Below are 12,667 nucleotides of genomic sequence, written 5' to 3'. Positions count from 1 at the left end.
TGTTTCAGGAACCATGGGCGAGATTCTCTGTTTTGGGGCCATTGTGAAAACTGTAGTCTTTTACGCCAGGTAAACTGGTGCCAAAAGGCCACCGATTTCCCGTTTTGCTGGGGGCTAGCAGGCATCTGTCGTGGAGCTCGCAGCTCTAGCTGCCGCCCCGCATCGGCTGCTTGCCTGACTGCCCGGACACATAGCCCCCAGTCCCGAATGAAGCCCCCCCCCCCCCCCCCCCTGCCCTCCAATCGACCCTCCCCCGACTGTGGCCGCCCCAGACTGCGTCCGCAGCCCGCCACGCGAGGTTCCGGGACGGCAGGAACAGATTAGAAACACGCCGTAGGGAATTCGGCCAGTCGGGGATGGGCCGGCCTCAGGCAATGGCCTGAGGCAATGGATACTCGGTGCGGCGTACTCCCCGAGTACGCTGTGAGGTAACAGTGCTAGCCACCATGCCGCCCTGTCACCCCAATACTCCTGTGACACCGGGACCACAGCTGAAGTGGAGCCTGTTCAACAGCGTGGTGAAATGTTTGGATGAACAGGAGAAGGGCAGAGTCCAAAATTGGGTGAGAACTGTCAGTGCCCGCCCCTCCCCACCAAGAGCCCCGTTAAAGTAAACAATCCCATTATTTGGCATGTCCTGTCATTAATTACTGGAATCAGATAAAATTCCAGCTCAGTTGAATGGTGTTTTAAACCAAAGTTTATGATCATCAGCCAGATCCTCAGATGACATGGCAGCTCTTAACTGGGGTCCCAATAGTTTTTCAAACAGTGATCCAAATGTGCTGGCGACCTGTGGGATACCTGAAAAGGCGACAGGAGCAGACAAAAGGTGAAAAGTGGACAAAACATGTGCTGCAGTCGAGTTACGTGATGCAGCAAGGGGAATGTCACAATTCACTCATGATTGCTATGAAACCACTGGCATTAGAAACAACAAAATCGAAAAACAACCCCATTTCCAACTGCATTAATAAAACTGCACCAAGTTGCCACTCTTAAATAGATGGGATACTTTCCAACGGGAAGAGCAAATACTGATCCTGTTCCGAATGCTACACTGGTTCATTGAAGATTTTACATTTGCAAATGAATTTTCCTGAAGATTTGAATGACAACCGAACCAACAAAATTTAGAGTGCAATCTTCCATTTTCACCCAATGAAGAAATTCCAACCCCAGTGTACTAGTTGAACCTTATAGTGGGTGTGGAAGCACAGAGTGGTCTCCGCGAGGACAGGGTGTGTGCTACCTTGGGAATTTCATCCAGGTAGGGAAATTACTGGAGAGAATTCTTCGAGACAGGTCTACTCCCATTTGGAAGCAAATGGACGTATTAGTGAGAGGCAGCATGGTTTTGTGAAGGTGAGGTCGTGTCTCACTAACTTGATAGAGTTTTTTGAGGAGGTCACAAAGATGACTGATGCAGGTAGAGCAGTGGATATTGTCTATATGGACTTCAGTAAGGCCTTTGACAAGGTCCCTCATGATAGACTAGTACAAAAGGTGAAGTCACACGGGATCAGGGGTGAGCTGGCAAGGTGGATACAGAACTGGCTAGGTCATAGACGGCAGAGAGTAGCAATGGAAGGATGCTTTTCTAATTGGAGGTCTGTGACTAGTGGTGTTCCTCAGGGATCAGTGCTGGGACCTTTGCTGTTTGTAGTATGCATAAATGATTTGGAGGAAAATGTAACTGGTCTGATTAGTAAGTTTGCAGACGACACAAAGGTTGGAGGAATTGCGGATAGTGATGAGGACTGTCAGAGGATACAGCAGGATTTAGATTGTTATGGAGAATTGGGCGGAGAGATGGCAGATGGAGTTTAATCTGGACAAATGTGAGGTAATGCATTTTGGAAGGTCTAATGCAGGTAGGGAATATACAGTGAATGGTAGAACCCTCAAGAGTATTGAATGTCAGAGAGATTTAGGTGTACAGCTCCAAAGGTCACTGAAAGGGGCAACTCAGGTGGAGAAGGTAGTCAAGAAGGCATACGGCATGCTTGCCTTCATTGGCCGGGGCATTGAGTATAAGAATTGGCAAGTCATATTGCAGCTCTATAGAACCTTAGTGTGGTAGTATGTATTGAGGGTCATGTGGGACTGGAAGCCCTAATGTCATTGGCTGACAGATCCCGGGTCCTGGTTGGCCGTTGACCTCTAGCTCCGCCCTAAAGGCGGAGTATAAGAAGCCGGAGTCTTCCCCCGCAGGCCAGTTTACTATCGAGCTGCGGGGGAACAGACACGCTTAATAAAGCCTCATCGACTTCACTCTATTCGTCTCACGGAGTCTTTGTGCGCTACAATTTATTAAGCGTGCCTAAAAAGGACTATGGAGCTCAGGATCATTCCGGAATGCCTGAGGATCAGCCCCCACGCAGTGAACGCGGCAGCAGCCTTCAAGCACTGGCAGACTTGGTTCGAGGCCTACCTCAGAACGGCCACCGGCCGGGTCACAGAAGACCAAAAACTACAGGTCCTGCACTCGAGGGTGAGCACGGAGATTTTCTCCCTCATCGAAGACGCGGAGGATTTCCAGACGGCGTTCGCAGCACTGAAAAGTCTCTATGTCTGCCCAGTTAACCAAATCTACTCTCGCTACCAGCTCGCGACGAGATGGCAAGCTCCCGGAGAATCGATGGACGAATTCTACGCCGCGCTGCTGATTTTGGGACGAGCCTGCAGCTGCCCATCGGTGAACGCAAACGAACACACGGACATGTTAATGCGCGATGCTTTTGTGGCAGGTATGCAATCCTCCCAAATCCGCCAAAGACTTCTAGAAAAAGAGTCACTAGGACTCTCAGAGGCACGGGCCCTAGCAGCCTCCCTAGACGTGGCCGCGGGTAATACCCGCGCCTACGGCCCCGACCGCGCGGCAGCCCATTGGGCCCCGTACGTACCCGTCGCGGCAAACCCCCTACCCCCCCCGGACACCCCACGGGCTTGCGCGGTCCAAACACCGAGTCGCACCGGGGGCGCCCGCTGTTATTTCTGCGGCCAGGCGAAACACCCCCGACAGCGCTGCCCGGCCCGCGCAGCTATCTGCAAAAGCTGCGGGAAAAAGGGCCATTATGCGGTTGTGTGCCGGTCCCGCGAGGTCGCCGCTGTCCCGGGAGAACAGGGAGCCCTGCAAGCCGTTTACGCACCCCAACCCCCCCAGCACGTCATGTACGACCCGCAGGCGCAGCCGCTCTGGGTCCGGACCACCGCGGTCCCGGGAGAACAGGGAGCCCTGCACGCCGCTTACGCTCCCCAACCCCCCTCCCCGCAGCACATGTATGACCCGCCGCCGGCGCTACCGCTTTGGGTCCCGGCCAACATTCTCCACGGAGAGGAGGGAGTTTTGCGCGTCCCTAACGCCCCCCTAACCCCCACCCCACGCCCCACGCCTGACCCGCCGGCGCCACCTACTTGGGCCCCGACCACCGCTGTCCCCGGTGAGGGAGCTCCGCGCGGTCCTAGCGCTCGCGGTCCTAGCGCTCGCGGTCCTAGCGCTCCCCAGCCCCCCCAGCGCACCATGTGCGACCCACAGATGCCGCCATTTTGGGTCCCGGCCACCACGAGGGGAGGAGGGGTGCCGCCATTTTGGACTGCCCCAGACCTGTACAACGCGTGGGGGTGGCCATTTTGTCCACCCCCGCCACCGCCATCTTGTGACCCCCCAGTCACGTGCGATGTATGGGGGCGGCCATTTTGTCCATCCCCGACGCCATCTTGGACGGCAACAACGGACCCCACTCCACTACTACAACTATGTCTCGCTTCAATTACGCTCGATCAAGCTCGGCCCCGGACACTCCAGACGACGACGACAACGGTGCTAATAAACGGCCACGAGACGCCATGCCTAGTCGACTCCGGGAGCACGGAGAGCTTTATACACCCCGACACGGTAAGACGCTGTTCCTTGACCACCTATCCCAGCGCACAAAAGATTTCCCTAGCTGCAGGATCCCACTCTGTACAGATCCAGGGATTCTGCATAGTTACCCTAACGGTGCAGGGGAGGGAGTTCAAAAACTACAAACTAAACGTCCTTCCCCAACTCTGTGCCCCCACCTTGCTGGGATTAGATTTCCAATGCAATCTACAGAGCCTTACGTTCAAATTCGGCGGCCCAATACCCCCACTCACTATCTGCGGCCTCGCAACCCTCAAGGTGCAACCCCCGTCCTTGTTTGCGAACCTCACCCCGGATTGCAAACCCGTCGCCACTAGGAGCAGACGGTACAGCGCCCAGGACCGGACCTTCATTCGGTCCGAAGTCCAGCGGCTACTAAAGGAGGGCATAATCCAGGCCAGCAATAGTCCCTGGAGAGCGCAGGTGGTAGTAGTGAAGACAGGGGAGAAACAAAGGATGGTCATTGACTATAGCCAGACCATCAACAGGTGCACACAACTAGACGCGTACCCTCTCCCCCGCATATCCGACATGGTCAACCGGATTGCCCAATATAAAGTCTTCTCCACCGTGGACCTCAAGTCCGCCTACCATCAGCTCCCCATCCGCCCAAGTGACCACAAGTACACAGCCTTCGAGGTAGACGGGCGATTATACCATTTCCTACGGGTCCCTTTTGGCGTCACAAACGGGGTCTCGGTCTTCCAACGGGAGATGGACCAAATGGTTGATCAACATGGGTTGCGGGCCACGTTCCCGTATCTCGACAATGTAACCATCTGCGGCCACGATCAGCAGGACCACGACGCCAACCTCCAAAAATTCCTCCAGACCGCCAAAGCCTTGAACCTCACGTACAACGAGGACAAGTGCGTTTTTAGCACCGATCGGCTAGCCATTCTGGGCTACGTAGTGCGCAATGGGATAATAGGCCCCGACCCCGAACGTATGCGCGCACTCATGGAATTTCCCCTCCCGCACTGCCCAAAAGCCCTGAAACGCTGCCTGGGGTTCTTTTCATACTACGCCCAGTGGGTCCCCAGTACGCAGACAAGGCCCGCCCCCTAATACAGACCACGACCTTCCCTCTGTCGACAGAGGCTTGCCAGGCTTTCAGCCGCATCAAAGCGGATATCGCAAAGGCCACGATGCGCGCCATCGACGAGTCCCTCCCCTTCCAGGTCGAGAGCGACGCCTCCGACGTAGCTCTAGTGGCCACCCTTAACCAAGCGGGCAGACCCGTGGCCTTTTTCTCCCGGACCCTCCACGCCTCAGAAATCCGCCACTCTTCAGCAGAAAAGGAAGCCCAAGCCATAGTGGAAGCTGTGCGACATTGGAGGCATTACCTGGCCGGCAGGAGATTCACTCTCCTCACTGACCAACGCTCGGTAGCCTTCATGTTCGATAATGCACAGCGGGGCAAAATCAAAAACGACAAGATCTTAAGGTGGAGGATCGAGCTCTCCACCTTCAACTATGAGATTTTGTATCGTCCCGGAAAGCTGAACGAGCCGTCCGATGCCCTATCCCACGGCACATGTGCCAACGCGCAAATTAACCGCCTCCAAACCCTCCACGAGGACCTCTGCCACCCGGGGGTCACTCGGTTTTACCACTTCATCAAGTCCCGCAATCTCCCATACTCCTTAGAGGAGGTCCGTACAGTCACAAGGGACTGCCACATCTGCGCGGAATGCAAGCCGCATTTTTTCAGGCCGGCTGGAGTCACCTGATTAAGGCTTCCCGCCCCTTTGAACGCCTCAGTCTCGATTTCAAAGGGCCCCTCCCCTCCACCGACCGCAACGCATATTTTCTTAATGTGGTGGACGAATACTCCCGCTTCCCTTTTGCCATTCCCTGTTCTGACATGACCGCGGCCACAGTCATTAAAGCCCTGAACAGCATCTTCACACTGTTCGGTTACCCCGCATACGTCCACAGCGATAGGGGGTCCTCTTTCATGAGTGACGAGCTGCGCCAGTTCCTGCTCAGCAAGGGCATAGCCTCAAGCAGGACGACCAGCTACAACCCCCGGGGGAACGGGCAAGTAGAGAGGGAGAACGGCACGGTCTGGAAGGCCGTCCTACTGGCCCTACGGTCCAGGGACCTCCCAGTTTCACGGTGGCAGGAGGTCCTCCCGGACGCTCTCCACTCCATCCGGTCGTTATTATGTACGAGCACTAATCAAACGCCTCATGAGCGTCTCCTTGTTTTCCCTAGGAGGTCCTCCTCTGGAACGTCGCTGCCGACCTGGCTGGCGGCCCCAGGACCCATCCTGTTCCGAAAGCATGTGCAGGCACATAAGGCGGACCCGTTGGTTGAAAGGGTTCACCTCCTCCACGCGAACCCCCAGTACGCCTACGTGGAGTACCCCGACGGCCGACAGGACACGGTCTCCCTGCGGGATCTGGCGCCCGCCGGCAACACGCACACCCCCCCGGCACCATCAACCCAACCCCCCCCCCTTCCTGCCACCGCCGCACCCCGCGACCGTCCCCTTCCCAGGAGGATCGGTTCCCCTCCCCTCAGCACCGACCAAGAATAAAGCCCAAGCTGAAACCGTAAGGCTCCTGGAGGCGACAACACCGGTACAAGCACCACCACCACCGGGGCCGAGGCAATCGACACGGACGACCAGACCACCCGACCGACTCATGGCGTCGATCTAAAACTAAATATGGACTTTTCACAAGAACATTTTGCTTTTCTTCCTATACCCTCTGTAAATAGTTGCAACAGGACAAAATTGTACAATACTGTATTGCCATGTGAATGTTTTTTTTCCTCCCAGGACCAGCCCTGTAAACCCTTACCACCATACGAAGCATCACCCCGCCGGGTTCATTTTTGACAAGGGGTGAATGTGGTAGTATGTATTGGGGGTCATGTGTGACTGGAAGCCCTAATGTCATTGGCTGACAGATCCCGGGTCCTGGTTGGCCGTTGACCTCTAGCTCCGCCCTGAAGGCGGAGTATAAGAAGCCGGAGTCTTCCCCCGCAGGCCAGTTTACTATCGAGCTGCGGGGGAACGGACACGCTCAATAAAGCCTCATCGACTTCACTCTATTCGTCTCACGGAGTCTTTGTGCGCTACACTTAGTTAGGCCACACTTGGAGTATAGTGTTCAATTCTGGTCGCCACACTACCAGAAGGATGTGGAGGCTTTAGAGAGGGTGCAGAAGAGATTTACCAGAATGCTGCCTGGTATGGAGGGCATTAGCTATGAGGAGCGGTTGAATAATCTCGGTTTGTTCTCACTGGAACGACGGAGGTTGAGGGGTGACCTGATAGAGGTCTACAAAATTATGAGGGGCATAGACAGAGTGGATAGTCAGAGGCTTTTGCCCAGGGTAGAGGGGTCAATTACTAGGGGGCATAGGTTTAAGGTGCGAACGGCAAGGTTTAGAGTAGATGTACGAGGCAAGTTTTTTACGCAGAGGGTAGTGGGTGCCTGGAACTCGCTACCGGAGGAGGTGGTGGAAGCAGGGACGATAGTGACATTTAAGGGGCATCTTGACAAATACATGAATAGGATGGGAATAGAGGGATACAAACCCAGGAAGTGTAGAAGATTTTAGTTTCGTCGGGCAGCATGGTCGGCACGGGCTTGGAGGGCCGAAGGGCCTGTTCCTGTGCTGTACATTTCTTTGTTCTTTGTTCAGGTGGGATATCTGGTAAGTTTTACTCAAGCTGTAATTTAAATTCATGACTTAGAAATTTAAAACTGCAAACTAGTTAAAAAGCCCAGTTTAACAGAAACTGCCTGGTACTGGCAGTTATCATAGAACATATAATCTACAGTGCAGAAGGAGGCCATTCAGCCCATCGGGTCTGCACTGGCCCTTGGAAAGAGCACCCTACCTAAGCCCACACCTCTATCCAACCCCCATAACCCAGTAATCCCACCCAAACCTTTTGGACACTAAGGGCAATTTAGCATAGCCAATCCACCTAATCTGCAAATCTTTGGACTGTGGGAGGAAACCAGAGCACCCGAAGGAAACTCAATCAGACATGGTGAGAGTGTGCAGACTCCGCACAGACAGTGACTCAAGCCGGAATTCGAACATGGGACCCTGGAGCTGTGAAGCAACTGTGCTAACCACTCCACTACCGTGCTGCCAGTTATCTGTCAATCGATTAAAAGTGCTTGTCGAAATAGATGTTAATTACTGTAACAGGAAACGGACTTAATGGTTGCGACTTGGGTGAGTCACCATCCCCTCAAAAAGCAGATAGATTTTGCAACTGCGCAGAATGGAGATTGTAGTATTATGGGTTAACAGGTGAAATGTGTTAATATATAATATAGACGATGATGTAATAGTGACATCAATCAGTCATATGTGAAACTCTCCAAAGAGAGAGAGGTTGGAATCATTTCTAAGAACTATGTGCCTTTTCTGTAACATCTTCAGATGTAGTTTGAATAAACAAGTGTGAAACAGATATCAGAGTACATCTATAGTCTGTCTAAGAACCAAGTCCCATGTCTAGAGTTCATGATAGAAGGATCCAATTTCAGAACACTATGGCAGCAATGGAGACATCGATTTAGGAGACAGATTGGTGTTATCCATGGACCTACAGAGCGAAGAAACCTTTGATCGCAGTTCGAGAAAATTTGCTGGAAGTGGGAGCTAATGGTGATTGTTCCTGGTGAGCAGTCCCTGCCCTTGGCCCACCTATTTGACTGCCTCAAGACAAGGACCCGCGGAAGGCCAACAGGGGGAAATATGAAAACACCATTTTCTCCAGCATCGGGCAGCATCAAGTCGTCATTTAAAGCAACAAAAGCTTCAAATTAGTTCAGTAGATCTGTTAGCAGACAATGTTCTCCTAAGGTAGAGTGTGTGGGAGTCCACCACAGACTTTGGCTCCATTATTAAAGTCTTTCACACCTATTCTAGCCAGAAGCAAAATTTAGTAATTGAATGAACACATTTTAAGCAGCACAGTGACCTTGGGAATCATTTGAATTATTCCGAACTAACCTATGTCACCTAGCAAGTTCTTGTGGATATGGGACTGAATGATCTGCTAGTCATAGTTGTGGGTGTCCGGGACGAAAAAGACTCCAACTTTCTGCAGACCAAAAGTGATCTTCCTTTGGATGAAGCAATCCAGTATGCAAAGCAGCCAAGTTTGGGGTGTTTAATCACGCCATAATTTACGGCAACAGCCAGGCTTCACATGGATTTGTAGATTGAGTAGGCCCACAAGCAATGGCCCCACTTATGCAAAAGCCCACCAAAGCTAGCGAAAGGGTGGGAAACAGCTGGCAGGCAGCCATTTTAAGATACTTGCATTGTGACATGAAAAGCCAACATAGGTGCTGAGCCTGCCCAGCAGGGGGTGCAGAATTCTTCCAGTCAGGCAAAACTGGACATTTCAAACATTTCTGCAAATCCAACAATTCTAATTGAAATCACAGATCAGCAAATATTTATGAAACACATTCCTTTCCAAAAATGGGAAGTCCATAAAACGACAACCCTGCAGAGTTCAAAGGGGAACGGAATAGTCTGAATCCAGGCTAATGGTCAGTTATAGTCCCAAGTCTCCGATACTTCTTCTAAAATTGATATTGGAGCTGCTGTTAATATATTAGCAGATGTCCTCGACTGTCTTCAGCCAATGACACTTCATCAAGTTACCAGGTCCAGACGGCATAGACCTGCCACTCAAAAACAGAATTATTACTCCTCTTCGCTGATGATCATTAATTCTCTCTATGTTCTTCACAATCAGTGTATATCCTTGTTTAGTGATGATATTGGCATAATCTAGGAATCCTAGAGAAACCAGATAATGTTCATCATTTGAACGACTCATTGTCTGTCCTGCAACAATCTTCAGCCTTTTATTTAGAAGCAGTGCAAATTCAGCCTTCAGAAGCTGAGGAGGTTTTAACTCAGCAGTATCTTTCTTTCACAGAGACACTATCCATTAGATGGGGGGGGGGGGGGGGGATATGGGGCAGTAATTGAAATGAGGAAGCTCTCCGTTCTTCATGAAGTAAGGCCAGAGGTGGAGGATACAAAAGGCACTGCAGCAGATGGTGACCATTCCCATGATGACTTGCTGGATTAGCTCGAGGAAGTATCTCTGGCAGTGCTGAGTGATCTCTTGGAGTTTGAGGTCCTAAAGATTCATCTTTCCAGTTGATCGATATCTCTGTTGTTTCTTTAGAATAATCAGCTGTGCAGAGCAGCTTTCAGACCTTTGTTCCACTGAACCTACTGATGTACTGCCTATTTTAACTCCTCTTGTTGATGAAGAGTCTTCGGCAGAGAATGCTTTGCCTGAGTCCATGCCAGAGTCTGCCAAGGATCACACCGCTAAAGAGCTGGTACCTTCCAGGGTGAAGGTCAATCGCCACCCATTCTTCAGTCCCAGCTGAATGTTGTCTTCCTTCCAGAACTGGAGGTCGGCATAGAAGCTGCAGCAGAATTCTTAGTACGTCTGATGCTGCAGAATCCTTTACAGCAATCTAGTCCCCGAGTTCTGTGTCCACAGGAAATTCTTCTCATTACAGAAGATGAGGCTGTCTTGTCTCCATATTCCCAGAAATTCTTCCCATTGTCCATAGTGGAGAATCCTCGTACACGGAGAAGTTCGGCTCTCTTACCATTGCATACACAAATTAGATGGTCCTCCAGAAATATCATTGGGAAATCATCTTATTTTCCTGATATTCTTTCAGGAAGTCTGTCATTTTTTCCTTCATCCTCTAAATTCATTGAAGTCTCACATCTTCGAAATTTTCAATCTTTGAAACAGCGGTTGAGAGGAGAGTAGAGGAGGGCTGTGACAGTCTTTCCTGGAGTTGGAAATCATTCTTCTTCTGAAGCTGCTTCGTAGAGCCCTTTGAGGGAGCACCAAGTTCCTCAGAGTGTCTTGAGCTCTTCTTTTCTAGTTTCAGTGGTCCAAAGGCCAATCCTCTCCAGTTTTCAGTCTTTGCTTTTGGATCAGTCTTTCATCGCAAATAATTTGATGTTCAATCATTCTGAAACCTACGCTCTGTTTTCCAGCAAAATGCTGACAGCAATGATGCTAAACTGTTGCCCTATTCTGCAGATGCCTTACCAGATCCCCAAAATTGGTTGAATTTTAAGATTTTATCCCTCTTAAACAGTGACATTAGTTTAAACCTGTATTGGGGAGATATAAGTAGTACATTAAATTTATAGCCCAACTAGTTAAACTACTTAACTACAAATAGGAGTTGAATGTTATTTCTAAACTTGAAACCTAATCAGTTAAATAAACACAATAAGGATGGCTAGGTAGGTGATGGATTGCAGCTGTAGTATGTGGGTGCAGGTCTACACAAGTGTGATCCACAGCATCCACATCTGCAATAAGTGTCCTCAGCTTGAGTAGGATCAGCTCAGAATTCATGAACTGGGACCTGAAGACTACAATGCATCAGGAAGGGGGGAATGTTTACTGGACATTTTGTTCCAGGATACAGTCATACCTCTCTTCACTAATAATGGAAGGAAGGGACACAAGTTGACTTTGTGTGAAGGGATCAGGCTCCTGACAGTGTTGTCTGCATGGCTGTCAGTCAACGTATCTGATGTAAGTTGGAGTTAAGTAAGGATTGGAATAGTGGCATCTTGGGGCGTGAGGAGAAGAAGGTGTAATGAATTGTGGTGTAACAAATGGAGGAAATGAAGGAAGGTTGTGGGAGAAATATTAGGAGTAGTAAAGCTAGAGGGGGCGGGAGGTGTATGCAGAGTATTGAGGGAGTAACATTCTTCCTTCAATACCTGTCGTGTCATTGTAGCATATTATGGGCACTAAACTTCAGCATTGATATGCTATGCAACCTCCTTCCACTGTTGCCAGAGTTGATGTCGGGGGGGCTTCTTGACCTTTGATGGAAAGAAGACATCATTCCTCCTATCCCTCTATCTGGACCAGTGCCCCCAACATAGCAGTGAAGAACATGGCTGTTGTGTCTGGATGTTTCTCAGCTTTCTTCTCACTTTGTGTCGTCTCCCTGCTGATTGCAACTAGAATGAAGCTCTGCTATGAGAATTGCTGATTGTCTTTGAATGATATCTCAGATACCTAATATCCTTCCACTGGTGAGGTGTGCAGGCAATGAGTAACATGGACTACTCATTTGAATCAGGAGAGGCAGAGGCATAGTGGTATTGTCATGAACTAGTAATCCAGAGACTAGTAATCCAGAGACCCAGAGTCATGCGCTGGGGACCCGGGTTCGAATCCCACCATGGTAGATGGTGACATTTGAATTCAATTAAAATCTGCAATTAAAAGTCGAAAGGTGACCATGCAATCATTGTCGATTGTCATAAAAACCCATTTGGTTCACTAATGTCCTTCAGGTCTGTTGGCCTTACCTGGTCTGGTTTAGCACACTGGGCTAAATCGCTGGCTTTAAAGCAGACCAAGGCAGGCCAGCAGCACGGTTCAATTCCCGTACCAGCCTCCCTGAACAGGCGCCGGAATGTGGTGACTAGGGGCACTAACTTCATTTGAAGCCTACTTGTGACAATAAGCGATTTTCATTTCATTTCATTTATGACACCAGATCCACAGCAATGTGGTTGACTCTTAACCACCCTCATGGATGGGTAGTAAATGCTGGCCCAGCCAGTGATGGCCACATCCCATGAACAAATTTTTAAAAAACCAGCAGGCAGCATGAATGTCTTGGTGAATAATTCCATTGCGAATACACAATTCAGCTCACCAGCTGTGAAACTGTGCACTGCCATCAT

At 50.4% G+C, this 12,667-nt stretch overlaps 1 long non-coding RNA gene across 1 annotated transcript in view; it reads left to right on the top strand.

Moving 5' to 3' along the window:
• The window catches only part of LOC140410458 (uncharacterized), a 35,882-nt gene that overhangs the window by 3,281 nt on the left and 19,934 nt on the right, over positions 1-12,667 (top strand). The window lies entirely within an intron of this gene.

Source organism: Scyliorhinus torazame, chromosome 4 (genome assembly GCF_047496885.1).
Source record: "Scyliorhinus torazame isolate Kashiwa2021f chromosome 4, sScyTor2.1, whole genome shotgun sequence".
In the NCBI taxonomy this organism is placed as follows: Eukaryota; Metazoa; Chordata; class Chondrichthyes; order Carcharhiniformes; family Scyliorhinidae; genus Scyliorhinus; species Scyliorhinus torazame.
Note: the sequence above shows the minus strand (reverse complement) of the source record. Positions and strands in the feature narration are given on the sequence as shown.